The sequence below is a fragment of the Natrix helvetica genome, assembly GCF_964273705.1.
Source record: "Natrix helvetica genome assembly, chromosome: 1".
Lineage (NCBI taxonomy): Eukaryota > Metazoa > Chordata > Lepidosauria > Squamata > Natricidae > Natrix > Natrix helvetica.
In genome coordinates this window covers 141,624,784-141,650,917 of record NC_138548.1, presented here as the reverse complement: position 1 = coordinate 141,650,917, position 26,134 = coordinate 141,624,784, and positions in this window count along the sequence as shown.

Genomic DNA, 26,134 nt, shown 5'->3' with positions numbered 1-26,134 from the left:
CATAAGGCTATGCACGGCCATTTTAGTGAAGGGGCGGGGCTTTGAGAGGCAAAAAATAAGCTGTATTAGATGTATAAGATGCACCCAGATTTTCAGCCTCTTTTTTGAGGAAAAAAGGTGCATCTTATACTCCAAAAATATGGGTAATCATAAATTGCTACATTTTCTCAGTCAAACAATTTTCAGTTGCATTTCTACAGACATATTTTTTGCTGTTTTTTAAAAAAATATAAATCTGTAGTGGAAAGCTGGAAAAATGAGAGGTTTTTTAAAAAATAAAATCAGGAAGCTTGTTCAGAATCTCTATTGTCATAATAATGAAGCAGTATTTTGCTCCTCACTTTTTCAAACCTACAACTTATAGCATGAAGGAGGACTGGGATTTTTATTTTTACATGCTTAACCTTGCTGCTTATTCTCTTTTCCCCCCCTTGACTTGTGCCTTATTCCATACAGTATATAGTACTGTGCATTTTGATAAGTTTGCAACCAGAGGGAAATCAATGAGCAGGTGCAAATTCAAATCTATACCAAGGAAATAATGAGATCTGTTTAGGGACAAACTTTAGACACTATCACAGAATCAATCCAAATAACCTGCCTATGTGGTGGCAGATTGTAAAATGTTTCACAATTCAACTTCATTTATGTGCTGAAAACATTGGCTGTAGGAAGTTTCACTGGCTACCATGGGACTCATATAGATAGAATTGCACTGCTGTCTTTAGTAATGGGAGTTTTAAACCTTTCTATCAAGACAATATGGCTTTTCATAGTACAACTTTACTGGACTGAGTGGGAGAAGCCATCATTACATACATTTATATACAGCTTCAATATATTGTGATTTGTGTTTTTAGTAACACAACTACAAACATCATTGTGTCTTGGGTGTTGATCACAGTTTCAAAATCCTAACCCAAATGTGAATTTTTATTTTGCTGGAACTCACTAACATTTGTTTTGGCAATAATTTTATGCTTCTCTCATACTGAATCATTTCTTTGGGTTAGTCAGTACAGTGACTACTTCTGGCAGATTTTTAAAAGAAAAATATCCTGCCAGCCAAGTTGATTTGCTAAGATCATTCTTTGTATACCCTTTCAGACATATGGCAGTTATAGTGGCTAAATTTAATGGAATAATCAGGAATGTCCCAAACATATTTTTTAAATGCTCTGGAAATATAAAAACTGAACAAGAAAACAAACATGGGGAAGAGTGAGAAATCATTGTTATTCTTGCATCTATCTATCTATCATCTATCTATCTATCTATCTATCTATCTATCTATCTATCTATCTATCTATCTATCTATCTATCTATCTATCATCTATCTATCATCTATCTATCATTTATTATCTAGGGGAGACATAATAGCAGTGTTTCAATATCTCAGGGGCTGCCACAAAGAACCTGGGGGTAGGACAAGAAGCAATGGGTGGAAACTAATCAAGGAGAGAAGCAACTTAGAATTGAGGAGAAATTTCCTGACAGTCAGAACAATTAATCAGTGGAACAACTTGCCTCCAGAAGTTGGGAATGCCCCAACACTGGAAGCTTTTAAGAAGATGTTGGATAACAATTTGTCTGAAACTGTATAGGGTTTCCTGCCTAGGCAGGGGTTTGGACTAGAAGACCTCCAAGACCCCTTCTAACTCTGTTATTCTATTCTATTCTATTCCATTCTATTCTATTTCTATCATCTATTTCAAACTAGGCATGCTATATGTGGTGTCTATCACATGAACACATAATTAATTTGAATGAAACCATGTTCCTCATTCCTGGGCAATCATTTCTTCAATCTTCCCTCCCAGTCACTAAAAATTTAGAGTAGAACTTTGTATTCACTGAATCCTGGACCTTAATAATTGGAATAGGAGCCCCCTTTTTTTACTTATAATAGTGTGTGTTGTGCATATAGACATCTATACATGTATATTCATGTGGAAATATATAGCAATATGCATGAGTACTACATAGGTCTCTGTCTCTCTGTCTCTGTCTCTCTCTGTGCCTGTGGGAGTGTGCCTGCACGCATGTATTCGTGCGTGTGTATTCATGTGTTTGTGCATGAATGGAACATGAATTCCATCAATCTCTGTAAAATGCACAAAGAGAACAGGAAATCTGTGAATGCATATTTTGTTTTAAAACATGTTGCTTTCCATGCTCAGTTGCATTAATGAAGGCTCTTGTGAGAATATGACCTTTGTCTGGTCTTTCCTGGAATCAATGGAAAATTTTTGTTGGAATGCTCTGTTTATGACCAAGCAATTCTGAGCACATGTAAATAATTCAGAAAGCCAAAGGTTGACAATAAACCTTATATTCATCAAAGAAGGGCAATTTCGTGCTCTCTTCCAAGAATCCATATTTCAAGGGCTCAGTATTACATCTGGATGTGGGAGAGATCCCTTCAAATCTCTTTCTTAGCCTTGAACTTTATCAGATAACCTTGGGCTAATAACACTCCCTTGTTCCATGCCAGTGGATGAATAAAAATCAGGAGGAAAATTGAAACCTGCAAGAAAAAAAAATTATAATGTTGCAGAGTTGTATGTATCTAAAGGAACATAAAAGGGAAAGAAATGGTGTGAAAATTGGCAAAGAAGTTGTACATAAGAAATGGTCTTTGCTATTTTTTAAAAAATCAGAACTTCAGTAAAATAAATCAAAGGCTTTCCATTTATGAATTCTGAAGTTTGAAAAGGGTTGATCTATAGGGGGAAGGAAGGCTTAAAATCTAGTGTGCTTCAAATATTTTGTCCAAACACTGCTTTGTCTGAGAATATTATATGCAGTCCATCTTCCCTAAAACCCTCAGATCAGAGAGATATGGATGTTATGTACAGAATGAGAAAAGTAGGTTTAACTGATTCTGCTTAGCAACAATAGCAAGTTACCGCTACAGCTAATAAAATTATACAAAATATATATGGGGCAGAATTTGCAGCATAGTGTTGCGACGTTTATTTCATCACTTGTACTTTTGTGGATGCCTACAATAGATTTTGCATAATTTTAGTTTGGTTTGGTATGCTATATGTACTCAGCTATGATCATTTTTAATCCATATTTTTGGTATCTTAGCAAACTATGAAATTGTGAAACTAATCATTTAAAGTTAGTCTATAAATCAGTATTAAACTACAGTTTACACCCACACCCGCACACCAGGTTGGCAAATCTTTTCCAGTTAAGCCACATATTTCCCAACACATTATATCAAATTATGAAATATTAATCTCTACGTTTGCTATTAGATTTTTTTTATGTTGTAGGTTTTTTTAATTGCATGCATGAATTCATTCCAAAGAATGTCCATATAGTTTCACTTGAAATTTAACGTAGAACTTTGACCTTATAAAGGTATAATCCACATTCAGTTTCTTTTTTATCTACAGAAATATTATCTGTGTCGGTTTTCTAGCTATATAATAATTTTCCTAGCTTAAGAAAAACACCGCTACTAACAATTAAAAGGAAGAACGATTGGAATAACAAGAAAAACTGATTTATTGTGAAGCTGAAATCAGTAGGCGCTATCATCACAAATATTTATTTTCGCTACATTATCATGGTATCAAGGGCCCAGAGCTAACTGTACTGGGTACCTTGATAGAATTCAAATCATAAAAAGGGAGACCTGTTCTGAATTACATGGTAGTGATAAATTAATGAAGTGATCAATGATTAACTAAAGCACATATAATATCTATATATACTTCACAAGGTTGGGTAGTTTAAAAGAATAATCAGATAAACTGTTACAGCTGCCAAGGAAAAATAATAAAAAGAGCAGGCAAGATATTAATAGCCTTGAACCATTGCCATGCTTAAATGCAATAATTTACAGCAGGTGGGGAAATCTGCTGCTCTCAAAATGTTGCCAAAATCAGTTCAGTTAATGAATGGGAACACTGGGCCCTTTAGTCTTACAACTGAGTCTAAAGGCTCAATGATTATAATACAATACAATACAATACAATACAATAGTAGAGTTGGAAGGGACTTTGGAGGTCTTCTAGTCCAACCCCCTGCCTAGGCAGGAAACCCTATACTGTTTCAGACAAATGGCTATCCAACATCTTCTTAAAGACTTCCAGTGTTGGGGCATTCACAACTTCTGGAGGCAAGCTGTTCCACTGATTAATTGTTCTAACTGTCAGGAAATTTCTCCTCAGTTCTAAGTTGCTTCTCTCCTTGATTAGTTTCCACCCATTGCTTCTTGTTCTACCCTCAGGTGCCTTGGAGAATAGTTTGACTCCCTCTTCTTTGTGGCAACTCCTGAGATATTGGAACACTGCTATCATGTCTCCCCTAGTCCTTCTTTCTCTTAAGCTGAACATACCCAGTTCCTGCAACCGTTCTTCATATGTTTTAGTCTCCAGTCCCCTAATCATCTTTGTTGCTCTTCTCTGCACTCTTTCTAGAGTCTCCACATCTTTTTTACACCGTGGCGACCAGAACTGAATGCAGTATTCCAGTTGTGGCCTTACCAAGGCATTATAAAGTGGTATTAACACTTCACGTGATCTTGATTCTATCCCTCTGTTGATGCAGCCTAGGACTGTGTTGGCTTTTTTGGAAGCTGCTGCACACTGCTGGCTCATATTTAAATGGTTGTCCACTAGGACTCCAAGATCCCTCTCACAGTTACTACTACTGAGCAAGGTACCACCTATACTGTACCTGTGCATTATCTTAAAGCTCAGCTCACTGGACTCTAATGGGCTGTCTTATCAAATAACGCTAAGTAAGCCTGTAGCCCAACTGAAACCCAGGTTTTTGTAGCATACCGTATCTGGGCCTTAACTTCATCCTTAAATTACGGAAAGAATAATTTCCTATCTCTTCAGTCTCTTTCTACTCAGTAGCGGAAATTATTTCTCCTTTAAACTTGAGCACTCATGTAGGATAAACTGGCATTTAACTCTATTCATATAGCAATAATTAATGTTGATGAATGAAAGGCAAGCCTGCCACATAGCTGTGGTTTGCTAAATGCTACCTATGCTGCTGTAATGAAATTACTGCTTTCTAAAACATTAGTGTTTTCTCTCATCCAAGAGAACGCCATTATCTTCTAGAGCCAAAGAGGTCTTTCCTCTTCCTTCCTCTTCTTTCTCTTGTATTTCTACATGCAGAAGGCCGATTGGTTCAAGAGCTACAGCTACTGCTAGCCACACAAATAGAATAGAATAGAATTCTTTATTGGCCAAGTGTGATTGGACACACAAGGCATTTGTCTCCGGTGCATAGGCTCTCAGTGTATATACAAGCTGCAAGTGATACATCATGATCATAATAACAAAATACAATCATAATAAAACAGAAGATACAAACTCAAGGATAGCCATAGGATACTAAATAAGCAAACAACATAAATCGTGAGATGCAAACAACAAAATTATAATTATAAGAAGCTGAGGAAAGAGATAATAGGAAAGACGAAAAGAGGAGAAGGATAAAAGGCAATACAGCCCTACTAGATGGTTTGACATCCTAAGGCCGTAATGGCGAACCTATGGCATGTGTGCCAGAGGTGGCATGCAGAGCCCTCTCTGCTGGAACGTGTGCTGTCACCTCAGGTCAGATCTCCGTGGCGTTTCTTTTGTGAGCTTCTGTTTCCCTGCAAATAATGAAACAGAAGCTTATGAAAGAAAAAGCTTCTGACCTCTTGCCATGCTGCAGGTTTTGGGATGCCCTGCTTTCCCGTTAGTCAGCTGGTCTTCTGATCTCAGCTGCGCATATTCGCACATAGGCACACACATGTTCATGTGTGTGCATGTTCTTGCACGCGCACAGCTTTCAGTTTGGGCATGCATGTGGGCACAGTTTGGGCACTCGATGGATAAAAGGTAAACCATCACTGTCCTAGGGCATAGACAGTGTTGTGAGAATTAGTTGTTTAGCAGAGTGATAGCATGGAGAAAACTGTCTTTGCGTCTGGTTGTTTTGGCAGGCAATGTCGTATAGTGTCATCTTGAGGGAAGAAGTTGAAACAGTTTTATGTGCAGGATGTGAGGGTCTATTGATCTTTTCACAGCCCTTTTTCTGGGTCATGCACAACATAGTATTTTCACAGAGGATATCCTGATCATGCCCACTTCATTAGCAACACTGAACATACTTTTCACAGAGAACATTCTGATCATGCCTTCTTCATTGGCAACACTGACATTGGATTTTGAGCCAGATTGGAATGAAAGAGATCAGCAGGAATGTAGGCCGTTTCGGGGATAGGGTTGCGTATCACTGCTGACTGACATGACAGATATAATATTGTCAAGATTGTCTGTCAATAACTGCTTCTTCTAATATCCTGCTCCTGCTTCTGCCATCAATGATAATATCTAGCCAACCTGTCTTCTGTTGGAGCTCTTTTTCAATTGTCTCCAAGAATGCCTCTACAGTTCCTTTAGCCCTTCTACACTTTTCTTGTTAACTGGCATGCTCCAATCTAGCTCAGACATGTAGCCCTTTCCTCTTTCATTTCATTTTCTTTTTTCTTTTTTCTTTTTGACTTAGCTCGGTGTCAATAGGAATGACAGGCCATGAATAAGACAGAATTAATAGGCGGGAAAAGGCTGGATTGAATTCAATGCCCACTCATTTCTTTCTTTGCATAAGTGGGAGAAGTGAGAACAGCTTAGTCTTAAAGCACAGGGGTTTTTTTTGTGTGTGTGCAAGCTATGTGTAACCTTTTTGTGGCAGTTGTATTTTACTGATTAAAAAATAAATTAAAAAGACATGCTATATTGGAACTTGTCCATTTGTTGCCAAATAATCTTTATTGCCAAATAATCTTAGATTCTAGGGATTAAAAAGATTATGGTTGGTGGGTTGTACATGCCTGCTTTAGATTCCAGTGCTTTATATTCCTATTATGCGGTCAACATCAGCAGCGGGCCCGACCCTCTGGAATGACCTTCCCCCCGACATTAGAATGGCTACGGATCTCCGCTCCTTCCATCAGAAACTTAAAACCCACCTGTTCCAGCTAGCCGGCTTGGCCTAATTCCACCATTCCCACCTCAGTTTTATTTCTAAATTTTATGATTGGTTTTATGTTCTGTTTTTAATTTTTATAAATTTGTACAGGGGTTGTTTAATTTGATTTTTAGCTATGTATGCGATTGTTTATATGGTTTTTAAATTTATTCCTGTACACCGCCCCGAGTCCCTCCGGGGAGAGGGGGCGGTCTAGAAAACTAAATTATTATTATTATTATTATTATTATTATTATTATTATTATTATTATTATTATTATTATTATCACACCTAGACAAAGAGCCATCACCTAATTTACTATGTAGGAATTAATCTTGCAATTATAAATTATTTCATATAGTATTATAAATATAAATATCCAAGAGGCTATATGAGATACCTTGAAGATGCTCTGCGGGTAGCTCTCACTTAATACCACAATCATGTGAACATCATTTGTGCACTTCCCTGTCAGTTTCCGACAATCAGAATCATTGTGGAACCTGGGAGTAAAATTGCAAGCCTCAATCACACGTTGTCTCTCTTAATGACATAGATGGTTCACTTAATGACCATCAAAGTGAAGGTGTAAGTCTGCCATGGTCATGTGATACCTTGCTTAATGACCACATTGATTATGACACAGGTTGCCAGTCTCATCTGTGGTCGTTAAGCAAGGATTACCTGTAACATATTTTATATCAGGGATGTAAAATTTACGGTATATCAACTTTAGGACTGGAATGGGCTTTGTCCAGCATATTAAGAGTGAAAAACTAAAAATGGATGAAGTCAAAATCCACAGTGTACTTTTTTCATCCCAGGTCAATATGATATTGACAATTCTGTCAATTAATGTTCCTATTGTTAATGTTACAAGTTCCTTCAATTGAAAACAGGAAAATGAAAAAGGATGCCCAGAGAAATTTTAAACTCCAGAAATTCTTTGGAATGGATGATGTTGTTGAAAACTAAAATCCAAAACATCTGGAGGTTTCCAATAATTCATTTTAGATTCCTGTTGAAGTTGAACTCATGAAAATTAGTGGTCTATTAGTAAGGGTTTAGATCCCGCCTTTTGAGTCGGCCTTATGTACATTTCCTGGCAAAATACATGGGAAAATCCCATTCGGGAAAATTCCACTTAGGGTTAGGGTAAGCTTTCCATGAATTTGCAGAGCAAAATGGACATCATCATTGGATTCGGAGCCCATCCGTATGGTTAGGAGGGGATGCCTTTTGAGTGGGCGTTATGTACATTTCCTGGCAAAATACATTGGAAAATCCCTTTGGGGAAAATTCTACTTAGGGTTAGGGTTAGCTCTCCATGAATTCACTGAGCAAAATGGACATCGGCATTGGATTCAGAGCCCATCCGTATGGTTAGGACAGGGCGTACCTTTTTAGCCAGCCTTATGTACATTTCCTGGCAAAATACACGGAGAATCCCATTCGGAAAAATTCCACTTAGGGTTAGGGTAATTTTGTGTTCCAAGGCAGGGAGTAACAGACGGCTGCTAGACGTTAATCTTTATTTAAAAACAACAGTAACTGATTAAGCCGAGATACACGATCTCCAGGTGACAGCAATTTATACAAACGCCGACAGTCGGGGAACCAATAAAAGGAAGGTCTACGCGCACCACCTACTGGTGGATCGGCTCAGTACACAACACCCCTTTCCCCTGGTTCGCGCAGACATAGTCCCGTAAATACCCGGGACGCTGGCGCACGCGCAGCGATCTTCACGGGGGAGGAGTGTCCGTGGTTGACATAGGAGGATGGCTCGGTCCAGAAGGCAGGCGGAGTGGTTCCAGAGGCCCCGCCCCGGGAGGTGCACCAAAGTTACAAGATAAGTCTGCAGATCTAAACGTGGTGGGGGACACGGGTTCGGAGCTAGCTGCGTTGTTGTCGTTGGGCCGGCAGGCGACGTCGCTAGGGCCTAGTCTACTCGGAGTTGATGGTCTATCCGGAGACCCATCGTCAGTTCGCCGCCGCAGCTGATCTATGTGGCGCCGCCACATTCGTCCATCGCCGAGTAGGACCCTGTAAGAGCAGGGCCCCATTATGTCCGCAATACTTCCGGGTACCCACTTCGGATCACCCGCGAAGTTCCGTGCAAAAACCCTCTCACCCACCCGAAAAGCCCTAGGAGGGGGAGAGGTAGGAAGAGGGGAAGAGGAATACAGAGGGTGTAAACGGTCCAGGGTGGTCCGGATTTTCCTGCCCAAGAGGAGTTCAACAGGACTTTTGCCTGTGAGGGGGCATGGGGTGGAATGCTGGGAACGCAAATAGGTAGTAATCCGGGAGGATAAAGGAAGATTAACCATGCGGCCAAGTGATTCCTTGGCGGAACGCACAGCACGTTCAGCCAGGCCATTCCCCGCAGGGTGAAAGGGAACGACTGGGGCATGGCGAATACCCAAAACTGCAAGGAATTGTTGGAATTCCTGGGAAGTGAACTGGGGGCCATTGTCCGAGACAATGATGTCCGGCAACCCATGGGTGTTGAACAGTGAATTAAGGATGCGGATAGTGGCCGCGGAGGTGGTAGAGGGCATAGGAAAAAGTTCCACCCACTTAGACCAGGCATCTATGACAAGGAAAAAGGAAGTGCCTGTGAGGGGGCCCATGAAATCTATATGGAGACGACTCCACGGAGCCCTAGGATGTTCCCACTCGTGAGCAGGGGCGGAGGGAGGGGCGGGACGGACCTGTTGGCATGGGGTGCGCTGCACCCAAGCCGTAATGTCTGCATCCATGGAGGGCCACCAGACATACCCCCTGCCCAGGGATTTCATCCGGACTATGCCTGGGTGCCCTTCATGGAGGCGTGCAAGCACAGACTGGCGCAAACGGTCAGGAATGACCACGCGATGGCCCCATAGGAGGCAACCCTGAAGCGCGGAGAGCTCTGTGCGGCGCCGGTAAAAAGGGAGAAAACGGGGTTCGACAGAGGAGGGAGGCCATCCCCTGCGAACATAGTTAAGGACAGCAGAAATGGTGGGATCAGAGAGAGAGGACAGGGCTATATCGGAGGCGGTAATGGGCAGATGGAGTTCGTCCAGGAGGTGGATGGACTCGATGGGAGCTGGGTCGGAAAGAAGCAGGGGAAGCGGGCAGCGGCTAAGAGCGTCCGCGTGGCCCATGTGGCGGCCAGGCTTATGAATGAGGGAGTAATTGTAAGCAGAGAGAAATTCCGCCCAGCGCGACATGCGAGGGGAGAGGATGGGAGGAGTAGGGCGATCCCCTGCGAGGATGCCCAAAAGAGGCTTGTGATCCGTAAGGAGGGAGAAAGGACGGCCGTAGAGATAGTGGTGGAAACGTTTTACCCCCGCAACGGCGGCCAGCGCCTCTTTGTCCAGCTGGCTGTAATTTCGCTCAGGCTTGGACAAAGTGCGGGAGTAAAAGGCAATAGGGGCTTCCGAGCCATCAGGGTAAGCGTGGCTCAGAACAGCCCCGACGCCGAAGGGGGAGGCGTCGCAAGCAAGGAGCAGAGGAAGGGACTGATCGTATTGTGCCAGGACAGGTGGGCGCGTGAGAGATTCCTTGACAGCCGCGAGCGCCTGCGCTTCGCGGCTAGTCCATGTCCAGGCGGCAGAGCTATCTAAAAGCCTATGGAGAGGCTCTGTGAGGGAAGCTTTATGAGGAATGAAAGAGGAATAGAAGTTGAGGAGGCCAAGAAATGCCTGCAACTCAACCTTGTTAGAGGGAGTGGGGGCGGAGAGAATGGCGTCTATTTTGGAAGGGGAGGGATGGACGCCATGCCGGTCAATGAGGAAACCTAAGAATTCAACAGAGGGAACACCAAGCTGGCATTTGGAGGGTTTAAGGCGGAGGCCAGCTTTACGGAAACACTGTAGGACAGAGCGAAGAACTTTGGCGAGTCCTGATTGATCCTGAGCAGCGATCAGGACATCGTCGAAGTAGGGAGTGACGCCAGGGATCCCATGGAGCAACCGTTCCATGAGACTTTGAAATATGCCAGGAGCAACACTAATGCCAAACTGGAGCCTTTTACATTTAAAAGCGCCGCAGTGGGTCACGATTGTTTGCGCAAGCGCCGTGGCGTCGTCAACAGGGAGCTGCTGATACGCTTGCGCAAGGTCCAATTTAGCAAAAATCTTGCCCTGGCCGAGCGTGTGCAGCACGTGTTGCACAACTGGAACAGGATAGGGCTGGGCTTGAAGGGCCTTATTGACAGTTGACTTAAAGTCCGCGCAGATCCTTACGGATCCGTCGGACTTCAAGGGGACTACTATAGGAGTCTCCCACGAAGAAAAGTCCACAGGTTGAAGCACCCCCTGGGCAAGAAGCTTATCAATTTCAGTGTCTACCTTTGCCCTTAAGGCAAAAGGCAGACGTCGGGCTTTGAGACGGATAGGAGCAACAGTAGGATCAAGGTTGAGGGAAATAGGAGAGCCCGTATAGCAGCCCAGAGAAGAAGAGAAAACATCAGAAAATTCAGAAAGAAGGGAAGAAAGGTCATCCCCAAGGGAAGAAGAACACCGGGTAGAGTGGATCCCCGAAACAAATAGACCGAGAGCATGGAACCAGTCCATCCCTAGTAGAGAAGCTAGGTTTTTTTTTTAAATTAATAATGGCAGACGCCCACTGAAAGAACCGTAGGTAACAGTAGGCGTTGCGCAACCCAACAGCGGAATTGGGTTGCCCTGGTAGTCTCGAAGACGGCAGCAGGCAGGAGTTAGGTCAAGTGTTCGGAAGTTAGGCAGAAGAGAAGAGAAGGTGTTCCAGGACATGATAGAACGGGCAGATCCGGTGTCCAGTTCCATGGAGCACGGGCTGCCTTCGATCTGAAGCGAGAGATGGATCTTACCACGTTCTCCCTGGGAGGAGGAGGAAGCGTCGATGACCCATTCTGGACAAGAGTCGTCGATGTCACCTAGGGAGAGAAAATTTTGGCGCCTGGCAGGGAGAGGCGGCGGCGCTGGCCGGTAGATAGAAGGCACCGTAGCAGGACGGGAACCAGGAACAGTAGAGCGGCAGACATTTGCTAAATGGCCCCGCTTACCGCACTTTCGGCACACAGCAGTGCGGAAACGGCAGGCTGAGCGCAAATGGTGGCTGCCGCAGCTGAGGCAATTCCGTGTATCTTTATGGCTCAAAGATTGCAGGCGGTCAATCGCCAAATCTAAGTCAGTTTGAAAAGAGTTAGAGGCGACAAGCTGGTTGGTGGCTGAAGAAATAGCTGGAGGAAAACGCCTCTGGTCAGGAGTGGATTGACCTGCCATTTCGTAAGCGCGAGCCTCATCGACAGCATTCTTCAACGTGAGGTCCGAGCGGGAGAGAATGCGCCGGTGGAGATTAACATCCTTTAAACCATAGATGAATCGCTCGAGGAGCGCTTCGTCTAGGTCGGCGAATTCACAAGTAATAGCGGCAGCTCTAAGCGCGGCTACGTACTGACTTATAGATTGTCCATCTCGTTGAACGCAGTGGCGAAAGTCTTGGCGCCTGGCAAAACGTGAGGGCGCTGGCTCATAGTGCGTTTTAAGTTTTGCCATGAGAAGCTCCCATGGCATGGTATGAACAGGGGTGGGGGCAGATAGTGCCCTTGCCGTGGCAAACATTTCTGGGCCACAGTAATTCAAGAAAATACCCCTCTTACGTTCAAGCGAGAGATTCAGCAGGTCATGGGCTTGAAGAAAACATTCAAACCGTTCCATAAACGCCTCCCAGGATTCGGCCTCAATGCGGAATGAAGCAAAGAAAGCTGCATTAGCCATAGTTCTTATGGTGTGAGGTTCAGGTTTGCTCACCTTCGTCGCCAGTTTTGTGTTCCAAGGCAGGGAGTAACAGACGGCTGCTAGACGTTAATCTTTATTTAAAAACAACAGTAACTGACTAAGCCGAGATACACGATCTCCAGGTGACAGCAATTTATACAAACGCCGACAGTCGGGGAACCAATAAAAGGAAGGTCTACGCGCGCCACCTACTGGTGGATCGGCTCAGTACACAACAGGTAAGCTTTCCATGAATTCGCAGAGTAAAACAGGCATATTGCCATTGGATTCGTCTCCCATCAGAGTGATTAGGAGGGGATATGCCTTTTCATAAGGCCTTAGGTAAATTTCCTGGCCAAATATATGGGAAAATCCCATTGGGAAAATTCCACTTAGGGTTAGGGTTAGCTTTCGATGAATTCGAATAGCAAAAAGGACATCAACATTGGATTCGGAGACCGTCCATATGCTTAGGAGGGGGCATGCCTTTTGATCTGGCCTTATGTACATTTCCTGGCAAAATTCATGCGAAAATCCAATTGGGGAAAATTCCACTTTGGGTTAGGGTTAGCTCTCCATGAATTCGCATAGCAAAACAGACATCCCCATGGTATTCAGAGCCCATTGGTATGGTTAGCAGGAGGCATTCCTTTTGACCTGGCCTCATATACATTTCTTTGCAAAATAATTGGGAAAATCCCATTGGGGAAAATTCCACTTTCGGTTAGAGTGAGCTCTCCAAGAATTCGCAGAGCAAAACGGACATCACCATTAGATTCGGAGCCGATCGGTATGGTTAGGAGGGGGCATGCCTTTTCAGTGGACCTTATGTACATTTCCTGGCAAAACACATGGGAAAATCCCATTGGGGAAAATTCCACTTAGGGTTAGGGTTAGCTCTCCAAGAATTCCAAGAGCAAAAGAGACATTGCCATTGGATTTGGAGCGCATCAGTATGGTTGGGAGTGGGCATGGTTTTTGACCTTGGCCTTATATATGTTTCCTGGCAAAATACAAGGCAAATTCCACTTAGGATTAGGGTTAGCTCTCCAAGAATTCCAAGAGCAAAACAGACATCGCCATTGGATTCAGAGCCCATCCGTATGGTTAGGAGGGGGCATGCCTTTCTATCCAGCCTTATGTACATTTCCTGGCAAAAAACAGGGGGAAATCCTATTCGGGAAAATTCCACTTAGGGTTAGGGTTAGCTCTCCATGAATTCGCAGAGCAAAACAGACATTGCCATTCGATCAGTATGGTTAGGAGGGGGCATGCCTTTTTAGCCAGCCTTATGTACATTTCCTGGCAAAATACATGGGAAAATCCCATTCGGGAAAATTCCACTTAGGGTTAGGGTTAGCTCTCCATGAATTCGCAGAGCAAAACAGACATTGCCATTGGATTCCGAGCCCATCAGTAAGGTTAGAAGGTGGCATGCCTCTTTAGCCAGCCTTATGTACTATAGTTTTCCCTCTGGTCCGTTCCACCAGAGGGCGCTGTGCTCAATGCTGATTGGTTCCCGGTCTGACAGCCCGGCATATATAAAGGCTGTCAGAGCAGGGCACAGCTGTTGCCTGTTAGCTACGCGCGCGTAATGACAAGCCACGCTGGCAACCTTGTTATTCAATAAAGCTGTTAGCTGCTTTTTAAGTCCTGGCTCGCCTCTCTCTGTCACCCGAGTTCTACCAAGCTAGAACATTGGCGACGAAGGTGGGATACACAGAAGAGGAACCCAGGCAGAGCTGTTGAAAGTCACTAAGCTGAGCTGAGTCACAGAGCTGAATTTTCCCTCAGGGGAAATCACTCGATGAGAGGTTGAGTGAGTCACTGATTGAAGCGGGCCGCAGATTACCCCCCACAGGAAGAAGATTCGCCTCAGAATGGCATCGATGAACACTCTGGCTGTTTAATGGGGCCACGGAGACTTGGGACTCTTTCATCTCCCGATTTGAATGTTTTTTAGAAGCCAACGACTATACTGATTTAACTGAAAAACAGAAAAAGTCGTGCTTCCTAAATTTATGTGGAACTGAAATGTTCAATTTGGCAGGAAATTTAGTGGCCCCTCACTCGGTTCATACAGTGTCCTGGGATGAGCTAATGGAAAAATTAAGAAGCCATTACGCTCCCACTCCATCTCGCACAACTAGGAGATTTGCCTTCTACAGGCGTTTTCAACGTGAGGGAGAGTCTATAAATGGTGGGGGGGGGGGTTTAGAGACCTCCGCATCCAGCGTCGCCTGTTAGCCAAACCTGAGCTGGACTTGCAGACAGCTCTGGATGAAGCTCGGGCAGTGGAGCTGTCAAATAAATCCACTGACGAGATTCAGGGTTTCTCTAAGCTCCCTACACCCGATAAACACTCAGAGGTTCATCATGAAGACGTTTTCGACAACGACGGAGCCGATGGGAACGATGACATCCATCATTTGAAAACGGAGCAAGCCAGAGGTCGGCAGGGTAAGAGTATTCCCCAAATTAACTGCCCCGGCTGTGCAGGTAGGCATGATAGAGCGGAGTGCCTTTTTAAAAACGCTACCTGCCTCCGCTGTGGGAAAAGAGGTCATTTGGCTAGAGTCTGCAGGGCTGCCGCCCCTTGCGCAAGCGCGCTTGAAGGCAGCTCGCAAAGTAGCAGCCAAAATGTTAAAAAACCTTTCAGATCAGGCAAGCCTCAGAGTTTCAGGAAAAAGGATTCCTGTTTCTCAGTGCAAGATGACAGGGAGGAAGCTGAAGTGGACATGATTGTCCATAGCCCACGGGGTAAGATTTTCCTGACAGTGAGATTGGAAGGCAGCCCCTGTAAAATGGAGATTGACACGGGGTCAGCCGTCTCCATTGTTTCTTGGGCCACCATCAAGCGACTGGTGCCCTCTATTTCTAAAGCCAGCCTTAAGCCCTGTAAGTTGAGGTTAAGGGATTTCCAAGGGAAATCCATCCCAGTCCTGGGAAAATACAATTGTCAGGTCTCCTTTAAGCAGTACTGTAAGCAGCTGCCTCTCATAGTGGTCAATGGGCCATGGCCGAGCTTGCTGAGCTTGGAATGGTTTGAAGCCCTTGGATTAGCCATTACTGGCATAAATCAGATCCAGAGCAATCCTCATCTGGATATGCTCATCAAGGAGTTCCCTGATGTGTTCGGTGAGGGTCTGGGGAAGTACGCTAGTACCCCCATTTCATTTAATTTAGACCCCCAGGTTCCTCCACAACAGCTGAAGCCGCGTAGAGTGCCTTTCGCATTGAAACCAAAGGTAGATGCGGAGATAGATAAGCTGCTGGCCCAAGGGTTATTAGAGCCCATAGACCATGCTAAGTGGGAGACCCCAATAGTCATCCCAGTTAAGGGGGACGGGTCTGTGAGAATCTGTGGGGACTTTAAGTGTACTCTCAATCGCGCCCTGCAGCGGAGCGCGTACCCCATGCCCGTCGTGCAGCACCTGCTGCATTCTTTGGGCCAGGGCACCATTTTTGCGAAGTTAGACCTTGCCCAAGCTTATCAGCAGTTACCTGTGGATGAGGCAACTGCTGAAGCCTAAACAATTGTCACACGTAGAGGGGCATTTAAGTGCAACCGACTCCAATTTGGAGTCAGTGTGGCACCGGGGCTCTTCCAAAATTTGATGGAAAGGCTATTGCAGGGCATACCATACTTTGACGACGTCCTGGTCTCCGCCCGTTCCCTGACCAACCTCCTGGCCCATCTACGCACTGTGCTTCGTCGTTTCTGAAGCGTGGGTTTAAAGCTAAAAACCACAAAATGCAAAATTGCGGTGCCTCAAGTAGAATTTCTGGGTTTCCTAATTGATGGCAAAGGAATTCATCCAGCCCCAGAAAAGGTGATGGCCATTAAACAGGTTCCCACGCCAACATCAAAAGTCGAATTGCAAGCTTTTCTTGGACTTTTAAATTTTTATAATATTTTCCTGCCACACAAGGCATCCGTTGTGGAGCCTCTCCACAGGTTACTTGACTGCTCAGCCAAATGGATCTGGGGTAAAAGGGAAGCCTCTGCTTTTGAGACTGTTAAGAAATTGCTAACTTCTGGGACTTCCGGTTTCGGCGGCTACGGCGACAGACAAGTCTTTGCCCGCTCCCGCTCTCCGGGTGGGCTTCCCCTGCTTCTGGGGGGGGGCACAGGACGCCCCGGAGAGGCGTCCTGCCGAGGGAGCGGCTCGCGGAGGGCCCTGGCATCGGTGGCGGCTGGTGGGGGCTTCTCCGCTTCGCTCTAGGCACCGGGGAGCAGTTTCGGAGGGCGCACAAGCGTCTCGCTCCATGCCGATCGGACAACGTACTTTTGAAGGAAGCAGCGGCGGTATGGTGAGAGGCCTCCTTTCTTCATTCCCTTTCTTTTGAACTGATGGTCTTTTCAGCGTTTTTAAAAGTTAAACTTTTGGATTCTTGCTGGAGGTGCGGCTAGAGGGAGGGGGATTTCCCCCCCCTTGGACAAGCGGCTTGAGAAGATTTTGCTTTCGCCCCCAGGGGAAGGAGGAGGGGGGAGAGCCAACTAATGATGCCTCACCCCTGTAAAAGTGACTTTCATTGGATTTAGTTCCAGAACTTATGGGTGAACTGAGAATTTTCTGAACTTTTAAAATTTTGTTATGCCTCTGAGCCCAAAGCTGGCAGGGCAAGATGGCACACTTCCGTTGTCTTCATGAACTGTGAAACCTGAATCCACCTTTAAAATTCAGGCTTCCGGTCTTTGTCTCCGTGTCACCCAGAAGAATCTCTTGTGGATTGTTATTTCCTGAACCCTCTGGAGAGAAAAATTTTCTCTATTGCTAGACTGACTAAAGAAACTCCCAGCTGCCTGGATCTTCTGCCTCCTGAACTCATCTGCCTGCTCTACTTCTTCAGTTGTCCAGTCTCTACACTGACTGATTTCTCTGCTTTATAAACTATGTCTCCAAAAAGACCACCACCTGGAAAACCTGGCTTTGCTACCTCTGCACCGACATCTGCAACATCCAGTCCTGCCACACAGTCAAAGATTACAGAACTGATGCAACCTAAGAGTACAGAGATGGATTTGCAACAAATGCTTCTGCAACTCATACAGGGCCAGGAAGAAATTAAGAAACAATTAAAGGAAATGAAGGAAGAAATTAAAGAGAATCAAGTCCAAATTTATAAGAACTCACAGAGACTGGACCTTGTGGAGGGTGGGGTGGTGGAGGCGAGGGGGGGAGTAGAAGTTTTGCAGAAGGCTAACAAAGAACTTGATATCCAACAAATGAAAACAGAATTTGAGAGAATGTCCTTTTATCTTAGATTTCAAAATGTTATAGAAGCAGATGGGGAAAACATAAGGGACATCATGACTAATATCTTAGCTGAATATATACACAAAGATAAACAACAGATGGAATGGGAGATAGACCTGGTCTATAGAGTGAACTCAGCATATGCCAGAACACACAATGTACCCAGGGAGGTCCATATCAAATTTCTTAGGAAAAGCACAAGAGACATAATTCTGGGTGTACAAAGGGGGCAAGCGTTGACATATCACGACAGGGAGATAACCATCTTGAAGCAGATCCCAAAAAAAATTAGGGAGAAAAGGAAAAATTATTCGCAATTGGCGAATAAATTATACCAGAAAGGGGTGTGGTTTAGATGGTTGATGCCTGAAGGGATGCTGATATTCTGGGAGGAGACAAGAATCAGAATCAATACACCCATAGAGGCTCAGGCCTTTATGGAAAAAAATAAAGCGAACCTAGAAAAAACAGAAGACTCTTCAACGGTCACACAGGACACGGGAGGGGCCGGAGCTCTGCCAGCGGGGGGAGAAGGGGCAACACTAAGAAAGCTCAGATCACAAAAATGAATAAGAAAATCACATTGTTATAAACAGACCGAAAGTAATAATGAAATTATATCTAGACTATATATCATAATATATAAGCTGATTGAAAATTTTTTATAGAATTAATATGCTGATTTTATACGATTTTGTATTAATGTTTTATACATAGATGTATCTTATGAGTTTGGAGGGAGGGGGCGTCTGCCATACTTGCAACAGCCAAAATTTGTATACCATTCCACCTACCCTTTCCCTTATAAATGTTTTAAAAATCCAATAAAATTTTCTGAAAAAAAAAAAAAAGAAATTGCTAACTCCACCAATTCAACGAGGCGCTTCCTGTAATTTTAACTTGCGATGCCTCTCCCTACGGGGCTGTCTTGAGCCACCGGCTGCCCTCTGGTAGGGAGGCCCCTGTTGCTTTCTTTTCCCGCACGTTGTCTTCTCCCGAGAGGAACTATAGCCAGCTTGATCGGGAAGCGTTGGCTATAGTGGTTGGGGTGAAGCGTTTTCACGCCTATCTTTATGGCCGCCACTTCCACATAGTGACTGACCACAAGCCCCTGCTGGGAATCATCGCCGGGGATAGGCAGACTCCCCAGATTCTTTCCCCATGGTTTACTCGATGGACTGTGTTCCTGGCTGCGTACAACTACACCTTGCTCCACCAGCCAGGAAAGCACATTTGCCATGCCGACGCCTTAAGCCGATGTCCCCTGCCCATCACGCTGACCGACCCTGCTCCTGCTGCTGCTGCGGCTCCTAACCATAGTGATGGGAGCCGAATCCAATGGCAATATCTGTTTTACTCTGCAAATTCATGGAGAGCTAACCCTAACCCTAAGTGGAATTTTCCCGAATGGGATTTTCCCATGTATTTTGCCAGGAAATGTACATAAGGCCGGCTAAAAAGGCATGCCCCCTCCTAACCAGACTGATGGGCTCAGAATCCAATGGTGATGTCGTTTTTGATCTGCGAATTCATGGAGAGCTAACCCTAACCCTAATACATGGGAAAATCCCATTTGGGAAAATTCCACTTAGGGTTAGGGTTAGCTCTCCATGAATTCGCAGAGCAAAACAGACATAGCCATTGGATTCGGCTCCCATCAGTATACTTAGGACGGGGCGTACCTTTTGAGCCGGCCTTATGTACATTTCCTGGCAAAATACATGGGAAAATCCCATTCGGGAAAATTCCATTTAGGTTATGGTTAGCTGTCTATGTGTTCACCGAACAAAACGGACATCCCCATTGGATTATGAGACGATCGGTATGGATAGGAGGGGCATGCCTTTTGAGCCAGCCTTATATACATTTCCTGGTAAAAAGAATGGGAAAATCCCATTCGGGAAAATTCCACTTAGGGTTAGCTCTCCATGAATTTGCAGAGCAAAACAGACATTGCCATTGGATTCGGCTCCCATCAGTATGGTTAGGAGGGGGCATGCCTTTTTAGCCAGCCTTATGTACATTTCCTGGCAAAATACATGGGAAAATCCCATTCGGGAAAATTCCACTTAGGTTATGGTTAGCTGTCCATATGTTCGCCGAGCAAAACGGACATCCCCATTGGATTATGAGACGATCGGTATGGATAGGAGGGGCATGCCTTTTGAGCCAGCCTTATATACATTTCCTGGTAAAAAGAAGGGTAAAATCCCATTCGGGAAAATTCCACTTAGGGTTAGCTCTCCTTGAATTCGAAGAGCAAAACGGACATCACCATTGGATTCAGAGCACATCAGTATGGTTAGGATGGTGCGTGACTTTTGAGCCAGCCTTATGTACATTTCCTGGCAAAATACAGGGGAAAATCCCATTCGGGAAAATTCCACTTAGGGTTAGGGTTAGCTCTCCATTAATTCGCAGAGCAAAACAGACATTGCCATTGGATTCGGCTCCCATCAGTATGGGTAGGAGGGGGCATGCCTTTTGACCCGGCGTTATGTACCTTTCCTGGCAAAATACATGAAAAAATCCCATTCGGGAAAATTCCACTTAGGGTTAGGGTTAGCTCTCCATGAATTCACAGAGCAAAACAGACATTGCCATTGGATTCGGCTCCCATTCGTACGGTTAGGAGGGGGCATGCCTTTTGACCCGGCGTTATGTACCTTTCCTGGCAAAATACATGGGAAAATCCCATTCGGGAAAATTCCACTTTGGGTTAGGGTTAGCTCTCCATGAATTCGCACAGCAAAACAGACATTGCCATTGGATTCGGCTCCCATCAGTATGGTTAGGAGGGGGCATGCCTTTTGAGCCGGCCTTATGTTCATTTCCTGGCAAAATACATAGGAAAATCCCTTTCGGTAAAATTCCACTTATGGTTAGGGTTAGCTCTCCATGAATTCGCAGAGCAAAATGGACATCGCCATTGGATTAGGAGACGATTGGTATGGTTAGGAGGGCGCATGCCTTGTTAGCCAGCCATATGTACATTTCCTTGCAAAATACATGGGAAAATCCCTTTGGGAAAATTTCCACTTAGGGTTAGGGTTAGCTCTCCATGAATTCGAAGAGCAAAACAGACATTGCCATTGGATTCGGCTCCCATCAGTATGGTTGGGAGGGGGCATGCCTTTTTAGCCAGCCGTATGTATCTTTCCTGGCAAAATACATGGGAAAATCCCATTCGGGAAAATTCCACTTAGGGTTAGCTCTCCATGAATTCGCAGAGAAAAACGGACATCACCATTGGATTCAGAGCCCATCAGTATGGTTAGGAGGGGGCATGCCTTTTTAGCCAGCCTTATGTACATTTCCTGGCAAAATACATGGGAAAATCCCATTGGGAAAAATTCCACTTAGGGTTAGGGTTAGCTCTCCATGAATTCGAAGAGCAAAACAGACATTGCCATTGGATTTGGCTCCCATCAGTACGGTTAGGAGGGGGCACACCTTTTTAGCCAGCCTTATGTACATTTCCTGGCAAAATACATGGGAAAATCCCATTCGGGAAAATTCCACTTTGGGTTAGGGTTAGCTCTCCATGAATTCGCACAGCAAAACAGACATTGCCATTGGATTCGGCTCCCATCAGTATGGTTAGGAGGGGGCATGCCTTTTGAGCCGGCCTTATGTTCATTTCCTGGCAAAATACATAGGAAAATCCCTTTCGGTAAAATTCCACTTATGGTTAGGGTTAGCTCTCCATGAATTCGCAGAGCAAAATGGACATTGCCATTGGATTAGGAGACGATTGGTATGGTTAGGAGGGCGCATGCCTTGTTAGCCAGCCATATGTACCTTTCCTTGCAAAATACATGGGAAAATCCCTTTGGGAAAATTTCCACTTAGGGTTAGGGTAAGCGCTCCATGAATTCGCAGAGAAAAACGGACATCACCATTGGATTCAGAGCCCATCAGTATGGTTAGGAGGGGGCATGCCTTTTTAGCCAGCCTTATGTACATTTCCTGGCAAAATACATGGGAAAATCCCATTGGGAAAAATTCCACTTAGGGTTAGGGTTAGCTCTCCATGAATTCGAAGAGCAAAACAGACATTGCCATTGGATTTGGCTCCCATCAGTACGGTTAGGAGGGGGCACACCTTTTTAGCCAGCCTTATGTACATTTCCTGGCAAAATACATGGGAAAATCCCATTCGGGAAAATTCCACTCATGGTTAGGGTTAGCTCCAATGTTCTCTCTAATTTTTTTTCAGTGTGAGCAGAAAAGTATAGTGTTTCAGCAGCACATTTTTATGCCGGGGCACCACCTGAATTTTTTTCACAGGTGTCACCTAAGACAACAACAAAATCAGTATTATTTGAAACTCAAAGTTATGTTTATTCAAGGTACCCGCTTAATTAAAAGTGTTATATAGTATCACTTAACAATGCTCCTGCTTAGCAACCAAACTGTTGGGTCAGAAACTCTGGCATTTGAAGTACGCAAGTCTTAAAGCTGTCAAGTTACAAGCTCCTTGCATCCCTAACCCTTTAGGAAAAAAACCCCAAGGGGTCTTCAAATCTGACAGCTTGAAGACTTGTGGACTTCAACTCCCAGAATTCCTCCTCCAGTCATGTTGGCTCAGGAACTCTGGCATTGAAGCATGCAAGTCTTAAAGCTGTCAAGTTGCAAGATCCTGCATCCCTAACCCTTTAGGAAAAAACAACCCCAGGGTCTTCAAACCTGACAGCTTGAAGACTTGTGGACTTCAACTCCCAGAATTCCTCCTCCAGTCATGTTGCGGCGACGTCATCTGCGTGGATCCATCTTTGTTTTTTTTCACAGGGGGCAGGGCTGCCGCTGAAGATGCTGACGAGCCCCTGCCGCTACCAGAATAGCAGCTGCCTCCTCTTCCTCCTCCTCCTCCTCCAACAGCACCACCACATTTGCTGCCCGGCGCTGCGGCTGAGGTGAAGCCGGCAAAGCTCCCGCTGGCGCCCCCGCCCATGGCAGTGGCGGCGGCACCTCCCCCTCCACTCGGAGCACCTGAGTTGGGCACCGCATTACCCCTGCTGCCTTTTCCGCCACCGCCGTGCTTTTGAGAAGCCATGAAGCCTTTTTCCCCTGCCCCCGCCCCTCCGCCGCCTTCCTAATGGCTCCCGCGGCCTCGTGGCTCCTCAAAAGCACAGCAGAGGAGGAGGGGGCAGGGGTAACACTGGTCGCGGGGCCCAGCTCAGGTGCTCCGAACAGAGGGGGAGGCGCTGCTGCCATGGGCGGGGGCGCCGGCGGGAGGTTTGCTGGCTTCACCTCGGCCACAGCGTCGGGCAGCAAATGTGGTGGTGCTGTTAGAGGAGGAGGAGGCGGCAGCAGATATTCCGGTAGTGGTAGGGGCTTTGGGAATTTACTTTAGCTGCAGCTCCGGGCGCAAACAGCTAGGATTGGCCGCCCACAAAGAAACTCCCTGGGCTTGTTTTGCTGAACTCAGTCCCCCGCGCTCATCAAAACAAGTCCGGGGAGTTCCTTTCCAGGCAGCCAGTTCTAGCCGCCTGCAAAGGACCTCCCCAGCTTCCAGCGCCTGTGAAAGTGGAAATCACTGCGCGGCAGTTCGAAACTGCTGCGCAGTGTCTTGCCACCTGCGCCGCCGCGCGGCCACGCGGCCACGCACCTTAGAAGGAACAGTGCCGTTAAGAACCGGTTCCAGCTCCCTCCTCCCGCCCATCCGCATACACACAAACACACACACACACACACACAGAGGACCTACTGGCAGGTGAGAATGAATTATTTATAACTTGAAGCTGTAAGACATGACTAAGATGAAACAAGATTTAATTACAGCTTAAGGAATTTTCCCGAATAGGATTTTCCCATGTATTTTTCCAGGAAAAGTACATAAGGCTGGTAAAAAAGGATTGCCCCCTGCTATCCATACGTCTCCTAATCCAATGGAAATGTCCATTTTGCTCTGCGAACTTATGGAGAGCTAGCCCTAACCCTAAGTGGAATTTTACTGAAAGGGATTTTCCCATGTATTTTGCCAGGAAATGTACATAAAGCTGGCTGCAAAGGCATGTCCCCTCCTAACCAGACCGAACGTCTCCGTATCCAATGGCGATGTCCATTTTGCTCTGCGAACTTATGGACAGCTAACCCTAACCCTAAATGGAATTTTCCCGAATAGGATTTTCCCATGTATTTTGCTAGGAAATGTACATAAGGCTGGCTCAAAAGGCACGACCCGTCCTAACCATACTGATGGTCTCGGAATCCAATTGTGATATCCATTTTGCTCTGCGAATTCATGGAGAGCTAACCCTAACCCTAAATGGAATTTTCCCGAATAGGATTTTCTCATGTATTTTGCCAGGAAATGTACATAAGGCTGGATAAAAATGCATGCCCCCTCCTAACCATAGTGATGGGAGCCAATTCCAATGACAATGTCTGTTTTGCTATGCGAATTCATGGAGAGCTAACCCTAACGCTAAGTGGAATTTTCCCGAATGGGATTTTCGCATGTATTTTGCCAGGAAATGTACATAAGGCTGGCTCAAAAGGCACGCCCCGTCCTAACCATACTGATGGACTCGGAATCCAATGGTGATATCCATTTTGCTCTGCGAATTCATGGAGCGCTAACCCTAACCCTAAGTGGAATTTTCCCGAATGGGATTTTCCCATTCTTTTTGCCAGGAAATGTACATAAGGCTGGCTCAAAAGGCATGCTCCCTCCTAACCATACCGATCGTATCCTAATCCAATGGCGATATCCATTTTGCTCTGCGAATTCATGGAGAGCTAACCCTAACCCTAAGTGGAATTTTCCCGAATGGGATTTTCCCATGTATTTTGCCAGGAAATGTACATAAGGCCGGCTCAAAAGTCATGCCCCCTCCTAACCAGACTGATGGGCTCAGAATCCATTGGTAATGTCCGTTTTCCTCTGCGAATTCATGGAGAGCTAACGCTTACCCTAAATGGAATTTTCCCGAATTGGATTTTCCCATGTAGTTTGCCAGGAAATGTACATAAGGCCAGCTCAAAAGGCCTGCACCCTCCTAACCATACTGATGGGAGCCGAATCCAATGGCAATGTCTGTTTTGCTCTGCGAATTCATGGAGAGCTAACCCTAACCGTACGTGGAATTTTCCCTAATGGGATTTTCCCATGTATTTTGCCAGGAAATGTACATAAGGCTGGCTAAAAAGGCATGCCCCCTCCTATCCATAGTGATAGGAGCCGAATCCAATGGCAATGTCTGTTTTGCTTTGCGAATTCATGGAGAGCTAACCCTAACCCTAAGTGGAATTATACTGAAAGGGATTTTCCCATGTATTTTGCCAGGAAATGTACATAAGGCAGGCTCAAAAGGCATGCCCCCTCCTATCCAGACTGATGGGCTCGGAATCCAATGGTGATGTCCATTTTGCACTACGAATTCATGGATAGCTTACCCTAACCCTAAGTGGAATTTTCCTGAATTCCTCAAAAGGCATGCCCCCTCCTAACCAGACTGATGGGCTCGGAATCCAATGGTGATGTCCGTTTTGCACTACGAATTCATGGAAAGCTTACCCTAACCCTAAGTGGAATTTTCCCTAATGGGATTTTCCCATGTATTTTGCCAGGAAATGTACATAAGGCAGGCTCAAAAGGCATGCCCCCTCCTAACCAGACCGAACGTCTCCGTATCCAACGCTTCCGGGTTGTTCCTGGTGCCGATGGCAGGCTTTTTTTGAGCCTGTCAGATCAAGAGACAGTTAGAGGTGTTTTTTTACGATCTTTAACACCTCGGACACTCTTAAATTCTTGGAATTTATGAGGGAGAGATTCAGCTGCTGGGTTGAGCCCTCGTGTACCCTCCAGGAGGATTTATAGCCTCTGGAGTCCGACGAGGTTTGCCCCCTTTCGCAGTTGTTGTATTCTCCTGCCTTTTTGATAACCTCTGCTAATTAGCAGAGCCAGTCGCCGGGAACAGCCTTATCATCTCAACATCTCAACATCTCAAGAAGGAAGCAAGACTTTTGCAAGTATTTTAAGTCTTAATTGGGGAAAAAAATATCTTTAAAAAGAACGCTACTGCTGAGTTCGAGAGGCGTGGGCTTAGAACAAAGGATTCAAAATGGCGTTGATTTATAGCTGAAAACCTACAGAAAACGAAAGCTAATTACTTGCTGAT